This window comes from Oncorhynchus mykiss, unplaced genomic scaffold (genome assembly GCF_013265735.2).
Source record: "Oncorhynchus mykiss isolate Arlee unplaced genomic scaffold, USDA_OmykA_1.1 un_scaffold_326, whole genome shotgun sequence".
NCBI classification, from domain to species: domain Eukaryota; kingdom Metazoa; phylum Chordata; class Actinopteri; order Salmoniformes; family Salmonidae; genus Oncorhynchus; species Oncorhynchus mykiss.
In genome coordinates this window covers 16,924-29,865 of record NW_023493775.1, presented here as the reverse complement: position 1 = coordinate 29,865, position 12,942 = coordinate 16,924, and the positions used below count along the sequence as shown (strand labels likewise).

The window sequence follows — 12,942 nt, the reverse complement described above, 5'->3', positions numbered from 1 at the left end:
TCCAATCATTCGGTTTCCGTAGTGTAGTGGTTATCACGTTCGCCTCACACGCGAAAGGTCCCCGGTTCGAAACCGGGTGGAAACATTTTGTAATATTCAATGTTTCCCAATGCCCAGAGGCTAGCATTTGGTTTGAAACAGTTGAGGTTTGTCTAAACCTTGCTGTCTACCTCTCCGACCTGTGGATCAATGTTGCCGTTTTTTTTGGGGACCTCCACCATGCGATCTGTATGAATGTGACCAGACTGACAGCTTCTCTGAGCAAGGCAAATTCATTTATCAGGGTCATTGTAATGGATATATCCAAAGAAATGGCAATATAATCCAAGGTAAAACAAACAAAAATGTAGATTGTTTTCTGTCATTTCAGCTGCTTGATGTGATTGTGTGATAGATTTAGTTGGCTGGCTAGCAAAGGAAAAGAAGCTAGCCTGCATAGGTACAGTGCATTCGGAAAGTTTTCAGACCCCTTACTTTTTTCCACATTTTGTTACGCCTTATACTAAAATGGATGAAATAAAATAAAATCTATCTACACACAATACCACATAATGACAAAGCGATAACATATAGTTTTTATTAATGAAAAAAATATTTTAAAAATACCTTATTTACATACATTTTCAGACCCTTTGCTATGAGGCTGGAAATTGAGCTCAGGTCCATCCTGTTTCCATTGATCATCCTTGAGATGTTTCTTCAACTTGATTGGAGTCCACCTGTGGTAAATTCAAATGATTGGTGATTTCTGCAGCATTGAAGGTACCCAAGAACACAGTGGCTTCCATCACTCTTAAATGGAAGAAGTTTTGAACCACCAAGCCTCTTCCAAGAGCCGCTGCACACAATAATTCCCGGCTTCTCAAGCCTTATTGTTTAATTAATTGACTAAGTAATTTCTGATTTCATTAGGTTCTGAGAGCGATAAATGTCCCACCCAGCCAAAGTCAGCCACACCCTTAGTATTCCACTCATTGGGTTTCTGTAGTGTAGTGGTTATCACGTTCGCCTCACACGCGAAAGTCAGTCACACCCTTAGTTTTCCACTCATTGGGTTTCCGTAGTGTAGAGGTTATCACGTTCGCCTAACACGCGAAAGGTCCCCGGTTCGAGACCGGGCGGAAACACATTTTAACAAATTGGTCCTTCGCACTTCTCAGTATTTGCTATTCAGAGTTTAGTTTCAGTAGTGTATTGGTTATCACGTTCGCCACACACGCGAAAGTCAGTCACACCCTCAGTCTTCCAATCTTTTGGTTTCCGTAGTGTAGTGGTTATCACGTTCGCCTCACACGCGAAAGGTCTCTGGTTCGAAACCGGGCGGAAACATTTTGTAATATTCAATATTTCCCAATGCCCAAAGGCTAGCATTGGGTTTGAAACAGTTGAGGTTTGTCTAAACCTTGCTGTCTACCTCTCCGACCTGTGGATCAATGTTGCCGTTTTTTTGGGGACCTCCACCATGCGATCTGTATGAATGTGACCAGACTGACAGCTCCTTTGAGCCAGGCAAATTCATTTATCAGGGTCATTGTAATGGATATATCCAAAGAAATGGCAATATAATCCAAGGTAAAACAAACAAAAATGTAGATTGTTTTCTGTCATTTCAGTTGCTTGATGTGATTGTGTGATAGATTTAGTTGGCTGGCTAGCAAAGGAAAAGAAGCTAGCCTGCATAGGTACAGTGCATTCGGAAAGTTTTCAGACCCCTTACTTTTTTCCACATTTTGTTACGTTACAGCCTTATACTAAAATGGATGAAATAAAATAAAATCTATCTACACACAATACCACATAATGACAAAGCGATAACATATAGTTTTTATTAATGAAAAAAATATTTTAAAAATACCTTATTTACATACATTTTCAGACCCTTTGCTATGAGGCTGGAAATTGAGCTCAGGTCCACCCTGTTTCCATTGATCATCCTTGAGATGTTTCTTCAACTTGATTGGAGTCCACCTGTGGTAAATTCAAATGATTGGTCATTTCTGCAGCATTGAAGGTACCCAAGAACACAGTGGCTTCCATCACTCTTAAATGGAAGAAGTTTTGAACTACCAAGCCTCTTCCAAGAGCCGCTGCACACAATAATTCCCGGCTTCTCAAGCCTTATTGTTTAATTAATTGACTAAGTAATTTCTGATTTCATTAGGTTCTGAGAGCGATAAATGTCCCACCCAGCCAAAGTCAGCCACACCCTTACTATTCCACTAATTTGGTTTCCGTAGTGTAGTGGTTATCATGTTCGCCTCTCACGCGAAAGTCAGTCACACCCTTAGTCTTCCAATCTTTCGGTTTCCGTAGTGTAATGGTTATCACGTTCGCCTAACACGCGAAAGGTCCCCGGTTTGAGACCGGGCGGAAACACATTTTAACAAATTGGTCCTTCGCACTTCTCAGTATTTGCTATTCAGACTTTAGTTTCAGTAGTGTATTGGTTATCACGTTCGCCACACACGCGAAAGTCAGTCACACCCTTAGTCTTCCAATCTTTCGGTTTCCGTAGTGTAGTGGTTATCACGTTCGCCTCACAAGCGAAAGGTCTCTGGTTCGAAACCGGGCGGAAACATTTTGTAATATTCAATATTTCCCAATGCCCAGAGGCTAGCATTGGGTTAGAAACAGTTGAGGTTTGTCTAAACCTTGCTGTCTACCTCTCCGACCTGTGGATCAATGTTGCCGTTTTTTTGGGGACCTCCACCATGCGATCTGTATGAATGTGACCAGACTGACAGCTTCTCTGAGCCAGGCAAATTCATTTATCAGGGTCATTGTAATGGATATATCCAAAGAAATGGCAATATAATCCAAGGTAAAACAAACAAAAATGTAGATCGTTTTCTGTCATTTCAGCTGCTTGATGTGATTGTGTGATAGATTTAGTTGGCTGGCTAGCAAAGGAAAAGAAGCTAGCCTGCATAGGTACAGTGCATTCGGAAAGTTTTCAGACCCCTTACTTTTTTCCACATTTTGTTACGTTACAGCCTTATACTAAAATGGATGAAATAAAATAAAATCTATCTACACACAATACCACATAATGACAAAGCGATAACATATAGTTTTTATTAATGAAAAAAATATTTTAAAAATACCTTATTTACATACATTTTCAGACCCTTTGCTATGAGGCTGGAAATTGAGCTCAGGTCCATCCTGTGTCCATTGATCATCCTTGAGATGTTTCTTCAACTTGATTGGAGTCCACCTGTGGTAAATTCAAATGATTGGTCATTTCTGCAGCATTGAAGGTACCCAAGAACACAGTGGCTTCCATCACTCTTAAATAGAAGAAGTTTGGAACCACCAAGCCTCTTCCAAGTTCCGGCTGCACACGATAATTCCCGGCTTCTCATGTCTACCTCACATGATATCCCAAATTGAGTACCACAGAAAGAGCCATAATACCCATTAAATATTTGAAAAATACCTTATTTACGTACGTTTTCAGACCCTTTGCTATGAGGCTGGAAATTGAGCTCAGGTCCATCCTGTTTCCATTGATCATCCTTGAGATGTTTCTTCAACTTGATCGGAGTCCACCTGTGGTAAATTCAAATGATTGGTCATTTCTGCAGCATTGAAGGTACCCAAGAACACAGTGGCTTCCATCACTCTTAAATGGAAGAAGTTTTGAACCACCAAGCCTCTTCCAAGAGCCGCTGCACAAAATAATTCCCGGCTTCTCAAGCCTTATTGTTTAATTAATTGACTAAGTAATTTCTGATTTCATTAGGTTCTGAGAGCGATAAATGTCCCACCCAGCCAAAGTCAGCCACACCCTTACTATTCCATTCATTTGGTTTCCGTAGTGTAGTGGTTATCATGTTCGCCTAACACGCGAAAGGTCCCCGGTTCGAGACCGGGCGGCAACATTTTGTAATATTCAATATTTCCCAATGCCCAGAGGCTAGCATTTGGTTTGAAACAGTTGAGGTTTGTCTAAACCTTGCTGTCTACCTCTCCGACCTGTGGATCAATGTTGCCGTTTTTTTGGGGACCTCCACCATGCGATCTGTATGAATGTGACCAGACTGACAGCTTCTCTGAGCCAGGCAAATTCATTTATCAGGGTCATTGTAATGGATATATCCAAAGAAATGGCAATATAATCCAAGGTAAAACAAACAAAAATGTAGATCGTTTTCTGTCATTTCAGCTGCTTGATGTGATTGTGTGATAGATTTAGTTGGCTGGCTAGCAAAGGAAAAGAAGCTAGCCTGCATAGGTACAGTGCATTCGGAAAGTTTTCAGACCCCTTACTTTTTTCCACATTTTGTTACGTTACAGCCTTATACTAAAATGGATGAAATAAAATAAAATCTATCTACACACAATACCACATAATGACAAAGCGATAACATATAGTTTTTATTAATGAAAAAAATATTTTAAAAATACCTTATTTACATACATTTTCAGACCCTTTGCTATGAGGCTGGAAATTGAGCTCAGGTCCATCCTGTGTCCATTGATCATCCTTGAGATGTTTCTTCAACTTGATTGGAGTCCACCTGTGGTAAATTCAAATGATTGGTCATTTCTGCAGCATTGAAGGTACCCAAGAACACAGTGGCTTCCATCACTCTTAAATAGAAGAAGTTTGGAACCACCAAGCCTCTTCCAAGTTCCGGCTGCACACGATAATTCCCGGCTTCTCATGTCTACCTCACATGATATCCCAAATTGAGTACCACAGAAAGAGCCATAATACCCATTAAATATTAGAAAAATACCTTATTTACGTACGTTTTCAGACTCTTTGCTATGAGGCTGGAAATTGAGCTCAGGTCCATCCTGTTTCCATTGATCATCCTTGAGATGTTTCTTCAACTTGATCGGAGTCCACCTGTGGTAAATTCAAATGATTGGTCATTTCTGCAGCATTGAAGGTACCCAAGAACACAGTGGCTTCCATCACTCTTAAATGGAAGAAGTTTTGAACCACCAAGCCTCTTCCAAGAGCCGCTGCACACAATAATTCCCGGCTTCTCAAGCCTTATTGTTTAATTAATTGACTAAGTATTTTCTGATTTCATTAGGTTCTGAGAGCGATAAATGTCCCACCCAGCCAAAGTCAGCCACACCCTTAGTATTCCACTCATTGGGTTTCTGTAGTGTAGTGGTTATCACGTTCGCCTAACATGCGAAAGTTCCCCGGTTCGAGACCGGGCGGAAACACATTTTAACAAATTGGTCCTTCGCATTTCTCAGTATTTGCGATTCAGACTTTAGTTTCAGTAGTAAGTTGGTTATCACGTTCGCCTCACACGCGAAAGTCAGTCACACCCTTAGTTTTCCAATCATTCGGTTTCCGTAGTGTAGTGGTTATCACGTTCGCCTCACACGCGGAAGGTCCCCGGTTCGAAACTGGGCGGAAACATTTTGTAATATTCAATATTTCCCAATGCCCAGAGGCTAGCATTTGGTTAGAAACAGTTGAGGTTTGTCTAAACCTTGCTGTCTACCTCTCCGACCTGTGGATCAATGTTGCCGTTTTTTTGGGGACCTCCACCATGCGATCTGTATGAATGTGACCAGACTGACAGCTTCTCTGAGCCAGGCAAATTCATTTATCAGGGTCATTGTAATGGATATATCCAAAGAAATGGCAATATAATCCAAGGTAAAACAAACAAAAATGTAGATCGTTTTCTGTCATTTCAGCTGCTTGATGTGATTGTGTGATAGAGTTAGTTGGCTGGCTAGCAAAGGAAAAGAAGCTAGCCTGCATAGGTACAGTGCATTCGGAAAGTTTTCAGACCCCTTACTTTTTTCCACATTTTGTTACGTTACAGCCTTATACTAAAATGGATGAAATAAAATAAAATCTATCTACACACAATACCACATAATGACAAAGCGATAACATATAGTTTTTATTAATGAAAAAAATATTTTAAAAATACCTTATTTACGTACGTTTTCAGACCCTTTGCTATGAGGCTGGAAATTGAGCTCAGGTCCATCCTGTTTCCATTGATCATCCTTGAGATGTTTCTTCAACTTGATTGGAGTCCACCTGTGGTAAATTCAAATGATTGGTCATTTCTGCAGCATTGAAGGTACCCAAGAACACAGTGGCTTCCATCACTCTTAAATGGAAGAAGTTTTGAACCACCAAGCCTCTTCCAAGAGCCGCTGCACACAATAATTCCCGGCTTCTCAAGCCTTATTGTTTAATTAATTGACTAAGTAATTTCTGATTTCATTAGGTTCTGAGAGCGATAAATGTCCCACCCAGCCAAAGTCAGCCACACCCTTAGTATTCCACTCATTGGGTTTCTGTAGTGTAGTGGTTATCACATTCGCCTAACACGCGAAAGTTCCCCGGTTCGAGACCGGGCGGAAACACATTTTAACAAATTGGTCCTTCGCACTTCTCAGTATTTGCTATTCATACTTTAGTTTCAGTAGTACGTTGGTTATCACGTTCGCCTCACACGCGAAAGTCAGTCACACCCTTAGTTTTCCAATCATTCGGTTTCCGTAGTGTAGTGGTTATCACGTTCGCCTCACATGCGGAAGGTCCCCGGTTCGAAACCGGACGGAAACATTTTGTAATATTCAATATTTCCCAATGCCCAGAGGCTAGCATTTGGTTAGAAACAGTTGAGGTTTGTCTAAACCTTGCTGTCTACCTCTCCGACCTGTGGATCAATGTTGCCGTTTTTTTGGGGACCTCCACCATGCGATCTGTATGAATGTGACCAGACTGACAGCTTCTCTGAGCCAGGCAAATTCATTTATCAGGGTCATTGTAATGGATATATCCAAAGAAATGGCAATATAATCCAAGGTAAAACAAACAAAAATGTAGATCGTTTTCTGTCATTTCAGCTGCTTGATGTGATTGTGTGATAGAGTTAGTTGGCTGGCTAGCAAAGGAAAAGAAGCTAGCCTGCATAGGTACAGTGCATTCGGAAAGTTTTCAGACCCCTTACTTTTTTCCACATTTTGTTACTCCTCATACTAAAATGGATGAAATAAAATAAAATCTATCTACACACAATACCACATAATGACAAAGCGATAACATATAGTTTTTATTAATGAAAAAAATATTTTAAAAATACCTTATTTACATACATTTTCAGACCCTTTGCTATGAGGCTGGAAATTGAGCTCAGGTCCATCCTGTTTCCATTGATCATCCTTGAGATGTTTCTTCAACTTGATTGGAGTCCACCTGTGGTAAATTCAAATGATTGGTCATTTCTGCAGCATTGAAGGTACCCAAGAACACAGTGGCTTCCATCACTCTTAAATGGAAGAAGTTTTGAACCACCAAGCCTCTTCCAAGAGCCGCTGCACACAATAATTCCCGGCTTCTCAAGCCTTATTGTTTAATTAATTGACTAAGTAATTTCTGATTTCATTAGGTTCTGAGAGCGATAAATGTCCCACCCAGCCAAAGTCAGCCACACCCTTACTATTTCACTCATTGGGTTTCTGTAGTGTAGTGGTTATCACGTTCGCCTAACACGCGAAAGGTCCCCGGTTCGAGACCGGGCGGAAACACATTTTAACAAAGTGGTCCTTCGCAGTTCTCAGTATTTGCTATTCAGACTTTAGTTTCAGTAGTGTATTGGTTATCACGTTCGCCTCACACGCGAAAGTCAGTCACACCCTTAGTTTTCCAATCATTCGGTTTCCGTAGTGTAGTGGTTATCACGTTCGCCTCACACGTGAAAGGTCCCCGTTTCGAAACCGGGCGGAATCATTTTGTAATATTCAATATTTCCCAATGCCCAGAGGCTAGCATTTGGTTTGAAACAGTTGAGGTTTGTCTAAACCTTGCTGTCTACCTCTCCGACCTGTGGATCAATGTTGCCGTTTTTTTGGGGACCTCCACCATGCGATCTGTATGAATGTGACCAGACTGACAGCTTCTCTGAGCCAGGCAAATTCATTTATCAGGGTCATTGTAATGGATATATCCAAAGAAATGGCAATATAATCCAAGGTAAAACAAACAAAAATGTAGATCGTTTTCTGTCATTTCAGCTGCTTGATGTGATTGTGTGATAGATTTAGTTGGCTGGCTAGCAAAGGAAAAGAAGCTAGCCTGCATAGGTACAGTGCATTCGGAAAGTTTTCAGACCCCTTACTTTTTTCCACATTTTGTTACGTTACAGCCTTATACTAAAATGGATGAAATAAAATAAAATCTATCTACACACAATACCACATAATGACAAAGCGATAGCATATAGTTTTTATTAATGAAAAAAATATTTTAAAAATACCTTATTTACATACATTTTCAGACCCTTTGCTATGAGGCTGGAAATTGAGCTCAGGTCCATCCTGTGTCCATTGATCATCCTTGAGATGTTTCTTCAACTTGATTGGAGTCCACCTGTGGTAAATTCAAATGATTGGTCATTTCTGCAGCATTGAAGGTACCCAAGAACACAGTGGCTTCCATCACTCTTAAATAGAAGAAGTTTGGAACCACCAAGCCTCTTCCAAGTTCCGGCTGCACACGATAATTCCCGGCTTCTCATGTCTACCTCACATAATATCCCAAATTGAGTACCACAGAAAGAGCCATAATACCCATTAAATATTTTAAAAATACCTTATTTACGTACGTTTTCAGACCCTTTGCTATGAGGCTGGAAATTGAGCTCAGGTCCATCCTGTTTCCATTGATCATCCTTGAGATGTTTCTTCAACTTGATTGGAGTCCACCTGTGGTAAATTCAAATGATTGGTCATTTCTGCAGCATTGAAGGTACCCAAGAACACAGTGGCTTCCATCACTCTTAAATGGAAGAAGTTTTGAACCACCAAGCCTCTTCCAAGAGCCGCTGCACACAATAATTCCCGGCTTCTCAAGCCTTATTGTTTAATTAATTGACTAAGTAATTTCTGATTTCATTAGGTTCTGAGAGCGATAAATGTCCCACCCAGCCAAAGTCAGCCACACCCTTAGTATTCCACTCATTGGGTTTCTGTAGTGTAGTGGTTATCACGTTCGCCTAACACGCGAAAGGTCCCCGGTTAGAGACCGGGCGGAAACACATTTTAACAAATTGGTCCTTCGCACTTCTCAGTATTTGCTATTCAGACTTTAGTTTCAGTAGTATGTTGGATATCACGTTCGCCTCACACGCGAAAGTCAGTCACACCCTTAGTTTTCCAATCATTCGGTTTCCGTAGTGTAGTGGTTATCACGTTTGCCTCACACGTGAAAGGTCCCCGGTTCGAAACCGGGCGGAATCATTTTGTAATATTCAATATTTCCCAATGCCCAGAGGCTAGCATTTGGTTTGAAACAGTTGAGGTTTGTCTAAACCTTGCTGTCTACCTCTCCGACCTGTGGATCAATGTTGCCGTTTTTTTGGGGACCTCCACCATGCGATCTGTATGAATGTGACCAGACTGACAGCTTCTCTGAGCCAGGCAAATTCATTTATCAGGGTCATTGTAATGGATATATCCAAAGAAATGGCAATATAATCCAAGGTAAAACAAACAAAAATGTAGATCGTTTTCTGTCATTTCAGCTGCTTGATGTGATTGTGTGATAGATTTAGTTGGCTGGCTAGCAAAGGAAAAGAAGCTAGCCTGCATAGGTACAGTGCATTCGGAAAGTTTTCAGACCCCTTACTTTTTTCCACATTTTGTTACGCCTTATACTAAAATGGATGAAATAAAATAAAATCTATCTACACACAATACCACATAATGACAAAGCGATAACATATAGTTTTTATTAATGAAAAAAATATTTTAAAAATACCTTATTTACATACATTTTCAGACCCTTTGCTATGAGGCTGGAAATTGAGCTCAGGTCCATCCTGTTTCCATTGATCATCCTTGAGATGTTTCTTCAACTTGATTGGAGTCCACCTGTGGTAAATTCAAATGATTGGTGATTTCTGCAGCATTGAAGGTACCCAAGAACACAGTGGCTTCCATCACTCTTAAATGGAAGAAGTTTTGAACCACCAAGCCTCTTCCAAGAGCCGCTGCACACAATAATTCCCGGCTTCTCAAGCCTTATTGTTTAATTAATTGACTAAGTAATTTCTGATTTCATTAGGTTCTGAGAGCGATAAATGTCCCACCCAGCCAAAGTCAGCCACACCCTTAGTATTCCACTCATTGGGTTTCTGTAGTGTAGTGGTTATCACGTTCGCCTCACACGCGAAAGTCAGTCACACCCTTAGTTTTCCACTCATTGGGTTTCCGTAGTGTAGAGGTTATCACGTTCGCCTAACACGCGAAAGGTCCCCGTTTCGAGACCGGGCGGAAACACATTTTAACAAATTGGTCCTTCGCACTTCTCAGTATTTGCTATTCAGAGTTTAGTTTCAGTAGTGTATTGGTTATCACGTTCGCCACACACGCGAAAGTCAGTCACACCCTCAGTCTTCCAATCTTTTGGTTTCCGTAGTGTAGTGGTTATCACGTTCGCCTCACACGCGAAAGGTCTCTGGTTCGAAACCGGGCGGAAACATTTTGTAATATTCAATATTTCCCAATGCCCAAAGGCTAGCATTGGGTTTGAAACAGTTGAGGTTTGTCTAAACCTTGCTGTCTACCTCTCCGACCTGTGGATCAATGTTGCCGTTTTTTTGGGGACCTCCACCATGCGATCTGTATGAATGTGACCAGACTGACAGCTCCTTTGAGCCAGGCAAATTCATTTATCAGGGTCATTGTAATGGATATATCCAAAGAAATGGCAATATAATCCAAGGTAAAACAAACAAAAATGTAGATTGTTTTCTGTCATTTCAGTTGCTTGATGTGATTGTGTGATAGATTTAGTTGGCTGGCTAGCAAAGGAAAAGAAGCTAGCCTGCATAGGTACAGTGCATTCGGAAAGTTTTCAGACCCCTTACTTTTTTCCACATTTTGTTACGTTACAGCCTTATACTAAAATGGATGAAATAAAATAAAATCTATCTACACACAATACCACATAATGACAAAGCGATAACATATAGTTTTTATTAATGAAAAAAATATTTTAAAAATACCTTATTTACATACATTTTCAGACCCTTTGCTATGAGGCTGGAAATTGAGCTCAGGTCCACCCTGTTTCCATTGATCATCCTTGAGATGTTTCTTCAACTTGATTGGAGTCCACCTGTGGTAAATTCAAATGATTGGTCATTTCTGCAGCATTGAAGGTACCCAAGAACACAGTGGCTTCCATCACTCTTAAATGGAAGAAGTTTTGAACTACCAAGCCTCTTCCAAGAGCCGCTGCACACAATAATTCCCGGCTTCTCAAGCCTTATTGTTTAATTAATTGACTAAGTAATTTCTGATTTCATTAGGTTCTGAGAGCGATAAATGTCCCACCCAGCCAAAGTCAGCCACACCCTTACTATTCCACTAATTTGGTTTCCGTAGTGTAGTGGTTATCATGTTCGCCTCTCACGCGAAAGTCAGTCACACCCTTAGTCTTCCAATCTTTTGGTTTCCGTAGTGTAATGGTTATCACGTTCGCCTAACACGCGAAAGGTCCCCGGTTTGAGACCGGGCGGAAACACATTTTAACAAATTGGTCCTTCGCACTTCTCAGTATTTGCTATTCAGACTTTAGTTTCAGTAGTGTATTGGTTATCACGTTCGCCACACACGCGAAAGTCAGTCACACCCTTAGTCTTCCAATCTTTCGGTTTCCGTAGTGTAGTGGTTATCACGTTCGCCTCACAAGCGAAAGGTCTCTGGTTCGAAACCGGGCGGAAACATTTTGTAATATTCAATATTTCCCAATGCCCAGAGGCTAGCATTGGGTTAGAAACAGTTGAGGTTTGTCTAAACCTTGCTGTCTACCTCTCCGACCTGTGGATCAATGTTGCCGTTTTTTTGGGGACCTCCACCATGCGATCTGTATGAATGTGACCAGACTGACAGCTTCTCTGAGCCAGGCAAATTCATTTATCAGGGTCATTGTAATGGATATATCCAAAGAAATGGCAATATAATCCAAGGTAAAACAAACAAAAATGTAGATTGTTTTCTGTCATTTCAGTTGCTTGATGTGATTGTGTGATAGATTTAGTTGGCTGGCTAGCAAAGGAAAAGAAGCTAGCCTGCATAGGTACAGTGCATTCGGAAAGTTTTCAGACCCCTTACTTTTTTCCACATTTTGTTACGTTACAGCCTTATACTAAAATGGATGAAATAAAATAAAATCTATCTACACACAATACCACATAATGACAAAGCGATAACATATAGTTTTTATTAATGAAAAAAATATTTTAAAAATACCTTATTTACATACATTTTCAGACCCTTTGCTATGAGGCTGGAAATTGAGCTCAGGTCCATCCTGTTTCCATTGATCATCCTTGAGATGTTTCTTCAACTTGATTGGAGTCCACCTGTGGTAAATTCAAATGATTGGTCATTTCTGCAGCATTGAAGGTACCCAAGAACACAGTGGCTTCCATCACTCTTAAATGGAAGAAGTTTTGAACTACCAAGCCTCTTCCAAGAGCCGCTGCACACAATAATTCCCGGCTTCTCAAGCCTTATTGTTTAATTAATTGACTAAGTAATTTCTGATTTCATTAGGTTCTGAGAGCAATAAATGTCCCACCCAGCCAAAGTCAGCCACACCTTTACTTTTCCACTCATTGGGTTTCCGTAGTGTAGAGGTTATCACGTTCGCCTAACACGCGAAAGGTCCCCGCTTCGACACCGGGCGGAAACACATTTTAACAAATTGGTCCTTCGCACTTCTCAGTATTTGCTATTCAGACTTTAGTTTCAGTAGTGTATTGGTTATCACGTTCGCCTCACACGCGAAAGTCAGTCACACCCTTAGTTTTACAATCATTCGGTTTCCGTAGTGTAGTGGTTATCACGTTCGCCTCACACGCGAAAGGTCCCTGGTTCGAAACCGGGCGGAAAAATGTTGTAATATTCAATATTTCCCAATGCCCAGAGGCT

General features: G+C 40.8%; 15 non-coding genes across 15 annotated transcripts; all 15 read left to right on the top strand.

Moving 5' to 3' along the window:
- Positions 1 to 12: 12 nt before the first annotated feature.
- trnav-cac lies at positions 13 to 85 on the top strand. The gene has a single exon. It is a non-coding gene; the product is annotated as a tRNA-Val (tRNA).
- Positions 86 to 1,054: 969 nt separating this feature from the next.
- On the top strand, positions 1,055 to 1,127 carry trnav-aac. Its single transcript has one exon. It is a non-coding gene; the product is annotated as a tRNA-Val (tRNA).
- A 129-nt stretch (positions 1,128 to 1,256) lies between these two features.
- trnav-cac lies at positions 1,257 to 1,329 on the top strand. Its single transcript has one exon. It is a non-coding gene; the product is annotated as a tRNA-Val (tRNA).
- A 974-nt stretch (positions 1,330 to 2,303) lies between these two features.
- trnav-aac lies at positions 2,304 to 2,376 on the top strand. The gene has a single exon. It is a non-coding gene; the product is annotated as a tRNA-Val (tRNA).
- A 129-nt stretch (positions 2,377 to 2,505) lies between these two features.
- trnav-cac lies at positions 2,506 to 2,578 on the top strand. Its single transcript has one exon. It is a non-coding gene; the product is annotated as a tRNA-Val (tRNA).
- A 1,233-nt stretch (positions 2,579 to 3,811) lies between these two features.
- trnav-aac lies at positions 3,812 to 3,884 on the top strand. Its single transcript has one exon. It is a non-coding gene; the product is annotated as a tRNA-Val (tRNA).
- A 1,233-nt stretch (positions 3,885 to 5,117) lies between these two features.
- trnav-aac lies at positions 5,118 to 5,190 on the top strand. The gene has a single exon. It is a non-coding gene; the product is annotated as a tRNA-Val (tRNA).
- Positions 5,191 to 6,290: 1,100 nt separating this feature from the next.
- trnav-aac lies at positions 6,291 to 6,363 on the top strand. The gene has a single exon. It is a non-coding gene; the product is annotated as a tRNA-Val (tRNA).
- Positions 6,364 to 7,457: 1,094 nt separating this feature from the next.
- Positions 7,458 to 7,530, top strand: trnav-aac. The gene has a single exon. It is a non-coding gene; the product is annotated as a tRNA-Val (tRNA).
- Positions 7,531 to 8,965: 1,435 nt separating this feature from the next.
- On the top strand, positions 8,966 to 9,038 carry trnav-aac. Its single transcript has one exon. It is a non-coding gene; the product is annotated as a tRNA-Val (tRNA).
- A 1,170-nt stretch (positions 9,039 to 10,208) lies between these two features.
- On the top strand, positions 10,209 to 10,281 carry trnav-aac. Its single transcript has one exon. It is a non-coding gene; the product is annotated as a tRNA-Val (tRNA).
- A 129-nt stretch (positions 10,282 to 10,410) lies between these two features.
- Positions 10,411 to 10,483, top strand: trnav-cac. The gene has a single exon. It is a non-coding gene; the product is annotated as a tRNA-Val (tRNA).
- A 974-nt stretch (positions 10,484 to 11,457) lies between these two features.
- On the top strand, positions 11,458 to 11,530 carry trnav-aac. Its single transcript has one exon. It is a non-coding gene; the product is annotated as a tRNA-Val (tRNA).
- A 129-nt stretch (positions 11,531 to 11,659) lies between these two features.
- Positions 11,660 to 11,732, top strand: trnav-cac. Its single transcript has one exon. It is a non-coding gene; the product is annotated as a tRNA-Val (tRNA).
- An 898-nt stretch (positions 11,733 to 12,630) lies between these two features.
- Positions 12,631 to 12,703, top strand: trnav-aac. Its single transcript has one exon. It is a non-coding gene; the product is annotated as a tRNA-Val (tRNA).
- Positions 12,704 to 12,942: the final 239 nt, after the last annotated feature.